Here is a 15,783-nt window from a genome sequence, read left to right as displayed (position 1 = left end):
GCGAACATCAGCAACAGCTAAGTCCCATAGCGCTCTTGCGTAATCTGCGACTCTGCCTTAGCCGGCGCCGTGTCTTTAAATAGGGCGGTCAGTGACATCACTGACGTGAACCTCCCGTGCCGGAAAAAAAACAAGACACGTGCGGTGCGGACGGCTTGCAAGCGAGCGTCGAGTCTTGGCAGGTGAGAATGATTTCGGTCAGAAATGGTCACGGTAAGACTCGTGGAAAAAAAAAAGACGTGAACTAGCTCCAGCCCAGTCACGTATATTACTGCTTACTGGTGCAAACTTAACAATGCCTCGAACTTAAAGCTGAACGGAAGTGGGCGGTCAGTTTTGTTTTATTGTGACCGGCTTCAAGTTACTGAGACTTGAAATGTTTCCTGCAACCCCGCTTAGCTCCAAGTAAGTATCCCCTCCTGCGGCAAGTTGGTCAAAATAACATGAAAAGCGTCGAACTGAGGGTTTTTTGATATTTTTCTTCTGATTTGTTTCCCATTCTGTCGTGAGATAAACGAACCCTTCTGAATAGCCCATAGGGCTTTATGTTGCCATATCCAAGATTAATTAAAATAGTTTTTCATGTGGGAAGAATCATTGACAGTATACTCGATGTATTCCCGAATTGCAGTTCGCCTATCGTATTTGATTTTAAAACAAATTAAAAAAAAAATTAAAATGATGTATAGACCAGCAATGGTCCTAAAAGATTAGACTGGGAAGTAACGTACCTGTGAATGGCGCGTTTCATGTGTCCATCGATCTCAATCCATTTTCAAGTCTTTTATTCACTTTTAGGGGTTGAAGAAGGTAGAACATGTCGAATTGCATCGGCTCCATAAGTAACCAAGCAATTCTTGGTGGTACTGTGGCATTTGTGGATGGCGAGTATCATGGCAACACAAGCTTTCTTCTGCTAACAGTTCCTACACCACAATCCAGAGAGTTGCCTGAACGCTAACAGATAGCATATCCTGTCACATATCACTTTATTTTTCTTAAGAAACACCGACCTGCTTATTCCAATTCCACGTTACGAGCGGCCACAGCCTTGCCTGGCAGACTGGTTGTAACGCAGGAGACTGCCCTGGCTGAGTGCATCAGTCCATCACATGGGCCACATTCCCACAGACATCCTCACTCAAAGGGAACCAATTTGGAACTGCCCAGTAACCTTATCTTACAGATATACAGTACAGTATAAACAAATTAGCCACAACATTAAAACTACCTGCCTAATATTCTGTTGGTTCCCTCATGCTGTCAAAACAGCTCAGGACCCACTGAGGTGTAGACTCCACAAGAACTCTGAAGATGTCCTGTGATATTTGACACCAAGACGTTAGCAGCAGTTCCTTCAAGTCCTGTAAGTTGTGAGGTAGGTCCCCCATGGATCTTACTTTCGTTTCCAGCATATCCCACAGATGATTGAGATCTGGGGAATCTGGAGGTCAAGTCAACACCTTGAATGCTTTTGTTGTGTTTCTCAAACCATTCCTGAGCAATGTTTACAGTGTGATAGGCACGTTATCCCTGCTGAAAGAGGCCACTGACATCAGGGAATACCGCTGCGCGGACGAGGTGTACGTGTTCTGCAACGATCTATAGGTAGGTGTTATGTGTCAAAGCAATATCCATATGAATGCCAGGATCTAAGGATTTCCAGCAGTACTTTGCCTCTGCTTGCTTGCCTTCTTCTTATAGTGTAAGCAGTGCACATGCACATGGCCATCCACATAGCCTTAAAGAAAATGTGAATCATCAGACTAGGTCACCTTCTTCTGTTACTCCATGGTCCAGTTCTGGTGCTCATGAACCGTATAGGCACTTTTGGCAGTAGACAGGGTTCAGCATGGGCACTCGGTGGCTTTGCATTCCCTATCAAAAGCTGCATTAAGTTTTCAGCAGTTTGTGCTGCACTACTTCTTCTTGGGTCAGACCAGACCAGCTAGCCTTTGCTCCATACAGGCATCAGTGAAACTTGGATGTCCATGTCCATGTTGCCAGTTCACTCTTCCTTGGATCACTTTTGGTAGGTATTAACCATTGCATACCAGAAACTTCCCACAAGACCTGTCATTTTGAGGTACTGTGACCCAGTTGTTTTGCTGTCATAATTTGGCCCTTGTTGAAGACACTCGCCCTTAACACTTGACCATTTTTCCTGCTTCAAACACATCATCTTCAAGAACTGACTATTCACTTGCTGCCTAATACATCCCACCTCATAACATGTGCTATTGTAATGAGATAATCAAGTTATTCATTTCACCTGTTGTGGCAGATCAGTGTAAGTATGAGGTGAAGGTTTGTGATACAGTTTGTATATTTGTAGCTGAAATCCACAAACGGAGAAAATTAATTAGAGTGTTAGTGTGTATGTATATATATATATATATATATACTGTATATATACACACACACACACACACACACACACATATATATATATATATATATATATATATATATATATATATATATATATATATGTATATACAGTAATCCTCTCGATCGCGTGGGTTATGTCCAGACCCCCGCAATAGGTGAAAATCCATGAAGTAGAAACCATATGTTTGTATGGTTATTTTTATATATTTTAAGCCCTTATAAACTCTCCCACACTGTTTATAAATATTCCTGCACAGTTATACAGCATAATCCCTTTGTATTCTCTTAGATATTAGGTAAGATTCATTGAAATTATGTATATAAACACACTGTTTAAAACAGTAAAACCTAAATATTATTTTAAAGATATCAGTGTCTCCGAATCACATATGTTCACATTACGATAGACAGGCCATCAGCAATAAATACGACAAATGAAAAGAAAAATAGTATACAGTAAATGTGTGTACAGTGACACCAAACGCGAATTACGTCTAAATACGTAAGTAAAAAATTAATTATGGTTACCACCAACAATGACAGGGGACTTGTTCATAACGAGTTTAATTTTACTGCACAAAAAAGGGAGAGCGTACTCTTCTAAAGAAGCCACTTCAGCATTGTAGCACCGCGTTGTTCTTCTTCTGGCAGTCTTTAATCCAAATTCCAAAAGCAAATTCCATCCAGACTACGCCTTATTACATCCACTCTACAACTCTTTTGCACTTTAAAGGACACTGCAGCCGAGATCTTATATTCCTTTCCTACTTTTTAAATAAAAGAATGAGCTCATTGATGCTGTAATTTGCGCCTACAGCAGTGTAGCTTTTCCTTCCTTCAAAATGCAAACGTTACTTTTGCACCTGCTAACATCTCCGCTGGCCTTGGCACGCCCCGAAGCAGCAGTGCAGATCGTTTGGAGCCATAATGAAGGGCTTGACTAGGGAACAAAATAAACACAAAAGAACAAAAGTTAACTCTTTACATAGTGAAATTACGTTGATGTGAAACAGGGAGACGAGACTTCCTGTTAACACTGCATTCAGCACACAGGAACTTAACTGCGCTCTGATTGGTTAGCTTCTCAGTCAGGAGAACTTAACTGCGTGCTCTGATGGGTTAGCTTCTCAGTCATCCGCCAATAGTGTCCCTTGTATGAAATCAACTGGGCAAACCAACTAAGGAAGCATGTACAGGAAGTTAAAAGACACTTTGTCTGCAGAACCCCGCGAAGCAGTGAAAAATCCGTGTTTATATTTAGTTATGCTTACATAAAATCGCGATAGAGTGAAGCCAAAGTCGGGCGATATAGAGAGGGGTTACTGTATAATTAAAATATATATATATATAGTGAACCCCTTGACTTACGAACTCAATTGTTCACAAAGGGCTGGTTGTAACTCAAGTTGGTTGTAAGTTAAGGCTATTTTTTCCCATAAGAAATAATGGAAATATCCCTAATCGCTCCAACCTCCACAGCAACACTTACTTAACCTTTTTATAATAAAAAGGGTTGTATAATGCACATAATTTACCAAAACACCAATAATTTTTCTAATGTACTAACCAAAAGTTATAAAAAGTGCCTAGCCTACCAGAAACAACAATTTCACACTGTACTCACCATTTAATTTGACATCTTTGGGCTGCAGGAAGGTAGGAGGAGGAGAATGAAACGGAAGGTGGTTATTGTTTAGAAGGAGCCCTTATGCAAATCTTTTCTTTGTAAAATTGTCGAGATGGTGAATTTCGACATGCTGTACATATTAGCGAGATCGGTCACTAATGCCACTCTCATATTTCCGCACAATTTCCTTCTCGTTAATAATGACAGTAGTCGAGCACTCAGTTCAAAGCTGGCCGTGTTGTGAACTGCTGTAATAATACACTCCAAAGCAAGCCGGTGCCGACTCAGCCCGATGACATCATCATGTGCCGCAGCCCACTAGCTAACATCCCTTAACAATCACTTTACCGTACCTTCTCTTCCTTCCTTAGCAATTATGCGTCTTGCTTGCCATGGTCTTAGTGAATTATATATACAAAATTACGTCCACAAACGCATGTATCTGGGCTCCGACTGACGAACGCTCGGCTGTTTGTTTACAATCGCGCGGATACACGGACCGCATTCTGTGTAACGCAAGATGTTGGTTGTAAATCAAAGCAAAATTTTGGTCGTAAATCAAGTTGTTCGCATGTCAGGTGGGTCGTATGTCAAGGGTCTACTGTGTGTGTGTGTGTGTGTATATATATATATATTGTCACAAAACGAGTCAAAGACAGAAAAGGTTTGGGGCAGCCACCCATGTAATTTGGTATCCTGGCTGCAACTTGTTTTCTTTCAAATACCAGCACTGAAGTGCTTACAACAGAGTCCAAAACAAGACTGACACAGAAGGGAAAAGGGAAGGCTTTTAAAGGGGGAGACAGGAAGTGAGGTCATAAGGGTAGGACGCGTGTTCATTGTTCATTGGTTTAGTCCCGGATGTGACATCAGGGGGCCGGAGCTGGCAAGGTCTGTCTCCATTGGCTCGGTCCCAGAAGTGACGTCAGAGAGACAGGTGGAACCTCCCGGGTTAGGTCTACAGGGAAGTGAGAAAGAGAGTTAGTGCGGCTCTGCCACATCCCGGCATGGCTCAGAACTGCCTTCACTCGAGCCCTTTAGCTGCCTCCCATGCGCGCGTGTGTGACAAGGCCCCCCCCTCAGCCCAGACCCGTCGGGTCGGGCGACCTTAACCGAGAGGTCGTAAACCCGAGAGAGAGCATCGGCGTTGGCATGGAGAGCACCCGGCGATGAGCGGCGAAAACTTGTCGGCTGCAGGTCAAGAAACCACCGGGTGACCAGCAGATTCGACTCCTTGTGCAGGGCCATCCACTGTAGAGGTGCATGGTCCGTGACAAGGGTGAACTCACGGCCCAACAGGTAGTACCTCAGCTGAGTGATCGCCCATTTAATGCCAGCCTCCCCCTCCACCACCGCATACCTGGTCTCCCGGTCCAACAGTTTCCGGCTCAGGAACATGACGGGGTGTTCGACACCATCGACACTTTGGCTCAGCACGGCTCCCAGGCCTGTGTCCGAAGCGTCCGTCTGGAGGATGAAAGGCAAAGAAAAGTTAGGTGCCATCAAAATAGGTGCGGGCGTAAGGGCCTTCTTCAAGTCACCAAATGCAGCGTCTGTTTTGCAGTCCATACCACAATGTTGGGGCCCTCTTCTTTGTTAAATCAGTCAAGAGCGCTTTCTCCGAAAACCGAAAACAAACGGCGTAGTACCCGGCTAACCGAAAGGCTTGGACCTGCCGCTTGGTTGTGGGCGGGGCCATTTCAGAATGGCATCAATTTTGGAGCACTGTGGCCTTACGGTACCCCGACCCACCAGGTAGCCTAAATATTTGGCCTCGCTTAATCCAAAGAAACATTTCTTGGGATTAATCCGAACCGCCTCACCAAGTGTCCGTAATACGCTTGGACATGCTGTAGGTGTTCCTTCCATGTGCTGGAATAGATGACCACGTCATCTAGGTAGGCAACACTGTATGAGTTATGAGGCGAAGCACTTTGTCCACCCAGGCTGAAAGGTTGCTGGAGCCCGTGTAACCCAAATGGAAGGACCGCGATACTGCCAGTGTCCGCTAGGGGTACTGCAGCGGTTTCCTTCGGGGAGTCCGTTAAAGGACCCTGCCAGTACCCTTTTGTCATGTCAAGTGTGGTCAGGTATTGAGCCTGTCCAAGCCTCTCGAGGAGGTTAGTCCGCGCGTGGCATTGGATAGGCATCAAATTGGGAGACTTGGTTAAGCCGGCGGAAGTCATTGCAGAACCTCCAACTCCCGTCAGGCTTACCGGCGAGCACAATGGGGCTGGACCAGGGACTATAACTCTCCTCAATTACACCTAGTTCCAGCATGCGCTTGATCTCAGTTCCACTTCAGCCTTTTTGCCTCGGGAAGGCGATGCAGGCGTTCTCGGACAACAACCCGGGCTCTGTCACAATGTTGTGCTCAATCAGAGAGGTCCTTCGGGGTGTTCACTGACTACCTCTCGAGCGGTCCGGATAACTGTTTCCAGCTCCTGCCGTTGCCTGGGTCTCAAGTCTGCGCCAAAGTTAAGGTCGTGTGTGTGGCGAAGAGTGGCGGGGCTGGCGGAGGAGGGATCAGGGTCCCTGTCCTTCCACGGTTTCAGCAGGTTCACATGATATACCGCTCCTTTGGCGGGCGATTGGGTTGACTCACCAAATAGTCGACCAGTCCCTTCCTCTCCTTAACCGTAGGGGCCCTGCCAGTGGGCAAGCAACTTAGAGTGGGAGGTAGGCACTAGGACCATGACCCGATCTCGGGGTGGAACTCCCGAAGAGGCGTGCAGCGGTTGTAGTAGCGAACCTGTGCTGCTTGAGCCTCCTCCATGTGACTTTTAAGGACAGGCGAATCTTTTCCAAATCTATCGCGTAACTGCGCGATATACTCCAATATGTTAGTGGTGGGAAGAGCCTCTTCTTCCCAGCCTTCTTTCAAAATATCCAATATGCCCGAGGTTGTCGCCCATACAGTAGTTCAAAGGGGAGAACCCGTGGAGGCTTGTGGACTTCCGATAGGCAAAAGGGACGAGGGGAGGAGCTGATCCCAGTTCCTTCCATCCTCGCTGACCACCACGTAGCATTTGCTTGAGAGTCTGATTAAACCTCTCTACTAATCCGTCGGTTTGAGGATGGTACAACGAGGTTTTTAAATGCTTTATTTTCAGTAATCTGGCAGTCTCCTTGAGCGTCTCCGGGGTGAAGGGGGTCCCCTGGTCTGTCAAGACTTCTTTGGGGATCCCCGAGCTACCCTAGTAATTCCGTGCGATGGCTTTAGAGGTAGCTGGCGCAGCGGAACAGCCGGGTATCGTGTAGCATAATCCACGAGGACTAAAATGTACTTGTGTCCTCGGGCTGAGGGCTCTAGAGGTCCCACCAGGTCGACCCCGATTCTGTGGAAGGAGCGTCAATCAAGGGAATAGGAACAAGAGCACGGTCCCTCCTAGGAATCTGTCAGTTGACACTCCGGGCAGGAAGCGCCAAAGCGGCGAACCTCCTCATTAATTCCTGGCCAGTAAAACGGGCTTGATCCGCTCCAGAGTTTTTCGGTGCCCAGGTGGCCACCTAGGAGGTGGGCGTGTGCTAGCTCGCAGACCTGCCGCCGGAAGGTGCAGCGGCACTAGCAGCAGCCCTCGTCTCCTGCCCGTCATGCATTGCTACGGTAAAGGAGGTCATTATCTAACACAAAGTAGGGGCCCTGTGGCATCGACTGACTAGTCGCTGGCCATTGACAAGGACCACTGCATTTTTACAAACTTCAGGAGTCGTCATTCCATTGCTCCCTTTTGAAAGAAGCGGCGTCTTTTTAAATTGAAACCGCAACGCGGAGAGAGGGTCAGCGCCGACCTCAATGGGCGTGGTTTCCTCCCGCTCCGCTGGCGTTGGTGGATGGCGTGTCAGCCTGCGGCGGCCGGGAGTTGCCACGTCAGCCAGGGCGGCTGCTTCACTCTCTCTGCTGGGCTGATTACGGCGTGGAGGCAGCTTGAGACGGTTCATCTCCGTCCATAACGAGGCCCAACTTAACCCGGGAGTGGTATGTGTCTCGCCGCTTTTAATGTCAGACCAGTCCCGCCCTAGTATCACGGGGTGCGGAGGATCAGGAAGGATTGCCACGGTTACTTTCTGGACTGATCCTCCGTAGCTAATGACACTGCGGCGGTGCTGTACCAGCGGGTTTCCCGTGGACACAGGTTATACTGGTCTTGAATTTTAGCCATTGTCGCGGTAGCACAAAGCGGCGGGCAACAATGGAAATGTTGCTGCGGGAATCGAGCAGAGCGGAAGTTTTAAACCGTTAACGATCACCACGTCTGTATGCGGGACCGTCAGCGGGTTTGTCAGAGCACACCAAGCCCTCCTCCCCTCCACCTGCATTCCTCCTCGCCTCCAAGCGGTTTTGCGTGCCAGCGCGCGACGCCGATGCAAGCTCCGGGTTATACAGGGAGGGGCTAGGTCTTGGGACATACCCGGCTGAGTTTGGCAGAAGGGCGGTTCCGCTCTCCCAGAGTGTGAGGCCGCCCTCTGTGTTTCCAGAAGCTCTATGAGCTCAGACATGTTCTTAAACTGCGCCCCAGACCGGCTGGGTGAAGCCCTGGGGAAGTGCTTTCAGGAGCAGATAGCACGCTACCTGCTCAATGACCTGGTGGGGCTTGTTTTCCAAGGGCCGTAGCCACTGCCATACTTTTGCCCATAAGGACCAGGCTTGTTTACTGGTCGGCCTCTCAGGGTCCAACCTCCACCGTTATTTTACTCACCTGCCAGTCTGGGGCACCCCAAGGTGGTAAAAGGGGCTGTGGTTTCACTGGGGGGCAGGCACTCTCCCCAAGAGAGCATACTGAGTCCCTCTTGTCTCCCCCTCTCAGGGCAGCCCAATTGGTGAGCCCGCACCTTCCCTGGCCTCTCTAGACGGCCTAGTTCTGCGTGCTGGGAGCGGAGCCCGCACCGGGTCTCGCCGAACCACGGGGCACCCTCCCCGCCTGAATACTCGGCCCGGTACGCTCCCACCTGGGTGTTTTGCAGGTCCTGTCCCCTTCTCTTCTGGGACTTCTCCATCCTGCCGGCTACGCCACTGTCACAAAACGAGTCAAAGACAGAAAAAGGTTTGGGGCAGCCACCCATGTAATTTGGTATCCTGGCTGCAACGTTTCTTTTCCAATACCAGCACTGAAGTGCTTACAACAGAGTCCAAAACAAGACTGACACAGAAGGGAAAAGGGAAGGCTTTTAAAGGGGAGACAGGAAGTGAGGTCATAAGGGTCGGGCACGTGTTCATTGTTCATTGGTTTAGTCCCGGATGTGACATCAGGGGCGGAGCTGGCAAGGTCTGTCTCCATTGGCTCGGTCCCAGAAGTGGCGTCCAGAGAGACAGGTGGAACCTCCCGGGTTAGGTCTACAGGGAAGTGAGAAAGAGAGTTAGTGCGGCTCTGCCACATCCGGGCATGGCTCAGAACTGCCTTCACTCGAGAGCTTTAGCTGCCTCCCATGCTTGTGCGTGTGACAATATATATATATATATATATATATATATATATATATATATATATATAGGAGAGTGGCTGGGGCTGCTACCCAGCCGGGATGCACAGGAGAACCGGAGTAGGGCTTGCGCCTCCTTTAGACCATGAGGGGGCAACCGCCCTGGTGGCTTTGGGGACCACGGGACCTGAACTTGGAAGCTCAACCCTATAGGGGCCTGTGGTCACCGCTAGGGGGGTGCCCCAATGCATGAAGAGCCCTTGGCCCTTAGGGGGATGAAGACCAGGGACACCTGGAGTGCTTCAGAGTGCAGAACTGGTACTTCCGCCACAGTGGGGAGTGTCTGCAGAGGCTTCTCAGGAAGAACCTGGAGCTCGTCCATGTGTGGATAAAAGGGCGCCCTCCCTCCGTTAGTGGGCTTGAGTCGGGTGGAAGAAGGGCGAGGTCTTGGAGGAGAGGAGTGGAGGCGGCCTGACCTGAAGAGGCATTGAGTGTGAGGCTTGGAATTTGGGGTTTGTGTGCACTTGTGTAAATAATTATGTATAATAAACGTGTGTGGGTTGAACCATCGCTGTCCGCCTGTCTGTGTCCGGGCCACGCGTTCCACAATAATATATATACACACACACAATAGTTCAAGATTTCATAGTGAGAAGTCAAATTTTGTTATATCAGGTGAATCTGGTTCAGTTGAAGACAACATCAAGAGTCAAATTCCCACAAGCAGTCAGAGGTTCTGTGCAAAATTGAGGATACTTGATTACAGGCAAACTCTACTTGATTTAGTTGCTGTACTGCTCATGTTGTTTTCCTTGTGCTAACTGTTCAGACTAAGAGCAATTTCACTGTTCTCTGTGAGGAAACAGCAGTGAGAAGATTAAAATAATGATTGAGTTTGGAGCTAAGCATCTATAATGTGGTAAGGAATCTATACTAATAAAAGGCAAAAGCCCTCACTGATCACTCACTGACTCATCACTAATTCTCCAAGTTCCGTGTAGGTAGAAGGCTGCAGAAATTTGGCAGGCTCATTCCTTACAGCTTCCTTAGAAAAGTTAAGCAGGTTTCATTTGAAATTCTACGTAATGGTCATAACTGGAAGCTATTTTCTCCATTTACTGTAATGGAGTTTAGCTTCAAAGCCGTGGGGGAGGAGTTTCGTGGTGACATCATCACGCCTCCCACGTAATCACATGAACTGACTGTCAATGCAGGGCGTAGAAAACCAGGAAGAGCTCCAAAAAGCGCTCAAGAAAACATGCATTATACAATTGAGAGAGAGCAGAAACAATAAGAAGCGAGCGAATGACATATACAACCATATTTATGAGTGCTGCTATTCGGAAACAAAGCAAGGTGTAAACCTAAAGTTTAAATTAAGTTCATAGACAGGCTACAGCTGGCGTTTGTCTTGCCCACGGGTATCGGGGGATACAACTTTGAGGAGAGGGCCAGGATATACTCGCGAGAGTTTTGATCACTTTGCAACTAAGTTAAAATTGCACGTGAAGGGCTGTGCTTATGCAAATTCCAAGAGACTGTGTTTGTGGGGGGATTGACAGTCAAGGCGGGTGGGAGTCACGTCATCATCTCCCTCCCATTCACCTCATTTAGCTCTGAGCTGAGCTCCGCGCTAACACGCGCAGTGTTCACGAGAAGCTTCTTTGTGACGCTGCCACCAAATACTCACAGAAAAATCCACAAGTTAATACACACGCTGTCTCTAGAGTTTCTCCACACTGAATCCTCCAGGCACTACTTACAAAAGGTTACATTGACAATCATGTTATGTTATTTTTAAAATGTTTCCTTTTCTTAGCACAAGCACAGCTGAGAAGCATGCATGTGCTCCATAACGTTAAAAAATCGCATTTAATCACACTTTGCAATACAAGAAAAGGGAACTTATGTCAATGCATGATTTCCTGGTTACGATTACATTGATCAAGCGTTTCCCGATTCATTTTACCCTCCACCACCTTAGTTTGAGAAGAAGTATGAAAAATATGAGGTTCACAAGAAAACAGATCACCAATTGAAGCTTTATGAATAATCGATTCGCCATCAATAATTGTTTTGGTAAAGCCATACCAGTGTAATCCTCCTTCCTTTTTAATAATTTTTCCCCCCACTAGCCATGATTAAATGAACGGTAAAAAGTAAGAGCGAAGCGAGGGTGACTTATTCAGGCAGGCAGGCTACAGCTCAATAGCCCGAATTTGGATATAAGTAGGTTCTATTTAGTCACCAGAATATCTTGTTAGGAATGGAAGTTGAATTTAGTCTTTTAAATTTCTATGGTAAAGAAAAGTTATGCAATGATGACTACATTTAACTATATAAAGTCAAACTTGATTATATAAAGTCACTGTCGGAATAAATAAAGTCAAAACTTGAATATATAAAGTCATTCCCAAATATATAAAGTCAAACCTGAGTATATAAAGACAGCGTTGGAATATTTCAGAATATATAAAGTAAGCTAGAATATATAAAGTCAACCTGAATATATAAAGTAAGCTTGAATATCCATCCATTTCCCAACCTGCTGAATCCCACCACAGGGTCACGGGGTCTGCTGAGCCAATCCCAGCCAACACTAGGCTAAGGCAGGAACCAATCTTGGCAGGGCACATGCATCATTTTCAAAACATTAACCTAACAGTGTTTTTTAATTTATTTTTCTGAATACGCTTTGTTCACTTAGTTCAGTTCAGAGTCGTTTCAATCAATAGATTTTGACTTTACATATTCAGGAATGACTTATAAATTCCGACGCTGATTTATATATTCAGAAAAAGTTTTGACTTTATGTATACCGACCTGACTTTATATATTCAAAATTTTGACTTTATATATTCGGGAATGACTTTATATATTCAAGTTTTGACTTTATATATTCTGCCCGACTTTTATATATTTACAAAATCAATTTATTTGCCTGTTTGAAACCCATAGTATATGTGGGTGATATATACAGTATGTACATGTGTGTATATATATATATATATATATATACCAGCAACACCCCATGACAATGACATTGTCAATCATGTTACGTTATTATTAAAATGTTTCTTTTCTTTTACTTCCGCTGCAAGCGTGTATTTGCTATCAGTGTATATATATATATATATATATATATATATATATATATATATATATATATATATATATATATATAAGATATGAAACAACACTCATATCAGTGACAAAACAATTACATTAATAATCATGTTACTTTTTTTTAAAAATTTTCCTTTTTCTTTTCATACATCTTTAAACACACTTCTGCCTTAGCTGGTATTTTTCTAGTTGTTCCAATAAAACCTGATAAATAAAATTCACCATTTTAAAATAGTCATTTGAGGAGTGTAAAGGCATTGACTGTATTCCATAGCACATAGGGTGAAGAAATGGCATGGTTCCTGGGTTTTATAATTCATTCTGTAGATTTGAAAAAGTTGTATTTTAAAAATGGAATATGGTGATTATTATAAAAATAACACAAAAAACAGGACAAGCACTTTGTACATGGAGCCTTTATTAGTTCAGAGCAGGAGCTATAGTGGTTAATTAAGGGAGTCTCCTATAGGACTTCTCGCAACCCTGTAATTTCACTAGTCAGAGATCCCTTTATCATTTATTTCACTCAGGTTACAGGATCCTTGCTATCAGCAAAATGATCAATTTGTATTTCAGTTGGAGTTGGAGGGTTGTTTATTGTAGTCTTGTTATTAATTAATGAGTAGTGTGGAGTGGAGGGTGCTTGGTGCACGTAATTATTATAATAAAATAATTATTGACTTTTACCGGTGTTTGGCGTGGTACCTGAGGGTTCAAGGAGCGATAGTGCCCCTACTGTTACACACTGCTTTGAAAATTCCCATTTTCCTTTCTTTTGAGTCATATTTGTTTACTCATTTAATTAAATAACAATATCATTAAATAAATAAAAAAAACAAAATGGTAGATTAAATATTCATTGTTAATCCCCAAAGGGAAATTCAAATGTAACTGCATTTAAAATATGAAAAAATATCAAATATGTAATTGTAAGATAAAACACTGCATTTATCCTACAAAAAATTACATTTATTTTAAAGTAGGCTGGAAGGTGTTTAATGTGTTCAAAATATATATATATATATTGTCACATCCAAGGCTGGCAATGAGGCTATCAAGCGTAGACATTTTTTTGGTCAGGGTGGCATCTTCATGTAATTTATATTTTTTAATATTATGAAACAATACAAAAATAAAAGTTTAGTGTTTACCTATAGAATAGCATACACATCCAGTACCATATTTATATGCTACCTTTAAAATTTTTTACTATAAAATTTATATTTATAGGTTTAACACTTCATATTACAGGGTTCACAACGATATGCCACCTGGTAATACATAGCACTGGTGTTCCATTTTCTTGATTTATACACACTGACATGGGTGCAGGAAAGGAGAGGAAAGTTATGGCACTCCTGATGTAATTGCTAGAGAAAAGTTCCAAAGGTAAAATAACACTTTTTTTTATTTAATGTTTCTGTAAGATGATCAGTTCAATGTCACATCATATAAGGGTAAATAAGTTATCTTTGAGTGGCCCTAAAACCAAAATAAGTCACTAGTATTTCTGTATTTAACTCACCAGTCTGCCAGCCAGTTTACAGTGCTGAGTACTCCTAATATAATGACAAAATTGTACAAAACAGACGTGTAATGAGTATCCCTACCATGTTCAAGTTTACAGTGTCCTTTTATGCAAACAACGCTGCATAACCATCTACATAATGCACAGTGTTAGTTTTTAAGCAGACAGCACCTACAGAGTTTTTTAGGTGCCAGACGCAAAGGTGTAGGTAACAATTTCTGTGCTAGCATGTTTTTGTAACCCAATAAAATCCCAAGGCACAGCACAATTCTACCAACCACAAAAGAATTAAATGCCTTAGACATGTTAAACTAAACTGAATCTCAGAATAACTACACTATAGTGTATTTGAAGTAGTTTCCGATTTATGAGCCACATACACCTTTTTAATTTCCCAAATAAAATTTTCATATATACTTTAGACCATATTCATTATAACTGTGCTTTTGGCAAAGATAATGCATCCATCAGTAAATACTAAATACCAAAGGCATAGCAGATGCAGCTGACTAGCCCCCGAGAAGGCTTCACAGTGACAAAAAAAGCCTGTTCAGTAGCAATGAGATCACTGCTAATCAAATCCCTACTAAATGATTTATATAAAAGACAAAGCCTGTCATTTGGGAAAAAACATGAAGGGGGAGGTAGAACATCTAGGCAGATGTTGAGTGCAGGGACACAGCCTCAGAGCACAGTTACTCAGTACTTGAGAGTAGGCAGATCAGGGAAACCCTTATAGACCAGGGTCTCCAACTCCACTCCTGGAGAGCTAATATGGCTGCAAGTTTTCATTTTAACTCTTTCTCAATTAGTTACCAGTTTTGCTGCTAATTAACTATTTCTTTTATTTTAATGGACTTTTCTTGAGACTCTGACCGCTGAATTGATTCTTTTTGCCTTAAACGGCACTTAAACATAAATTTGATAAGAAGTGAGCCAACAGTTGACCAACTAAGTTGGGGCCTCAACTCCAACCAACTTCACTTCATTCAGTTTATTAATTTGAAGCCAATTCGTTTAATTAAACCCTTATTTAATTCCATGGCTCATTCTGCCATGGCAGATATTTCCAAAACTGTCAATTTTCTTTTTTAAAGAGCGCTGTCAAAATGTTTTGTGGACCTGAGCAGATGAACATTACTGAGGCCTTCACCTTTCTGTGTTATCAGTTATTGTGTGATGGACGAGGTTGTTGTTTATGTGTTGGTTCATTTTGTGTCTTAATATTGTTTGGTTGCTAATTAAGGAAAAAGAAATAATTAAGGGGCCGAGTCTTAAGTTGTGCATCAATTAAAATTAAGGCAAAGAGTTAACTAGCAGCAAAATGTGGTCACTAATTAAGAAAGGGTTAGAATGAAAATCTGCAGCACAGTAGCTCTCAGGACTGGAGTTGAAGACCCTGTTATAGACGGTAGGGTATAAATGTGAGCTGCTGGCATGGCCTTTACAGAAACATCTAGTGCACATATGCTTAGGGAATCCCAAAAAAACACACACATACGCATTGAGTAACACTTTTTTATTTTTGAGGAAATTTGTTTATTCCAGCATTATCCAAATACAGGTATTCTTCCCTCCACTTTCACTGTTTATTTCCTGAATTAAAGTGCAAATGTTTTTCACAGCTTTCAAAAACTGAAAAGTAATAACTTTTGATGTTAAATATAAAAATGCAAAATAATATGACAAT

This window comes from Polypterus senegalus, unplaced genomic scaffold (genome assembly GCF_016835505.1).
Source record: "Polypterus senegalus isolate Bchr_013 unplaced genomic scaffold, ASM1683550v1 scaffold_3531, whole genome shotgun sequence".
NCBI classification, from domain to species: domain Eukaryota; kingdom Metazoa; phylum Chordata; class Cladistia; order Polypteriformes; family Polypteridae; genus Polypterus; species Polypterus senegalus.
The sequence above is the reverse complement of the archived record's forward strand: the minus strand, read 5'-3'. Positions refer to the sequence as shown.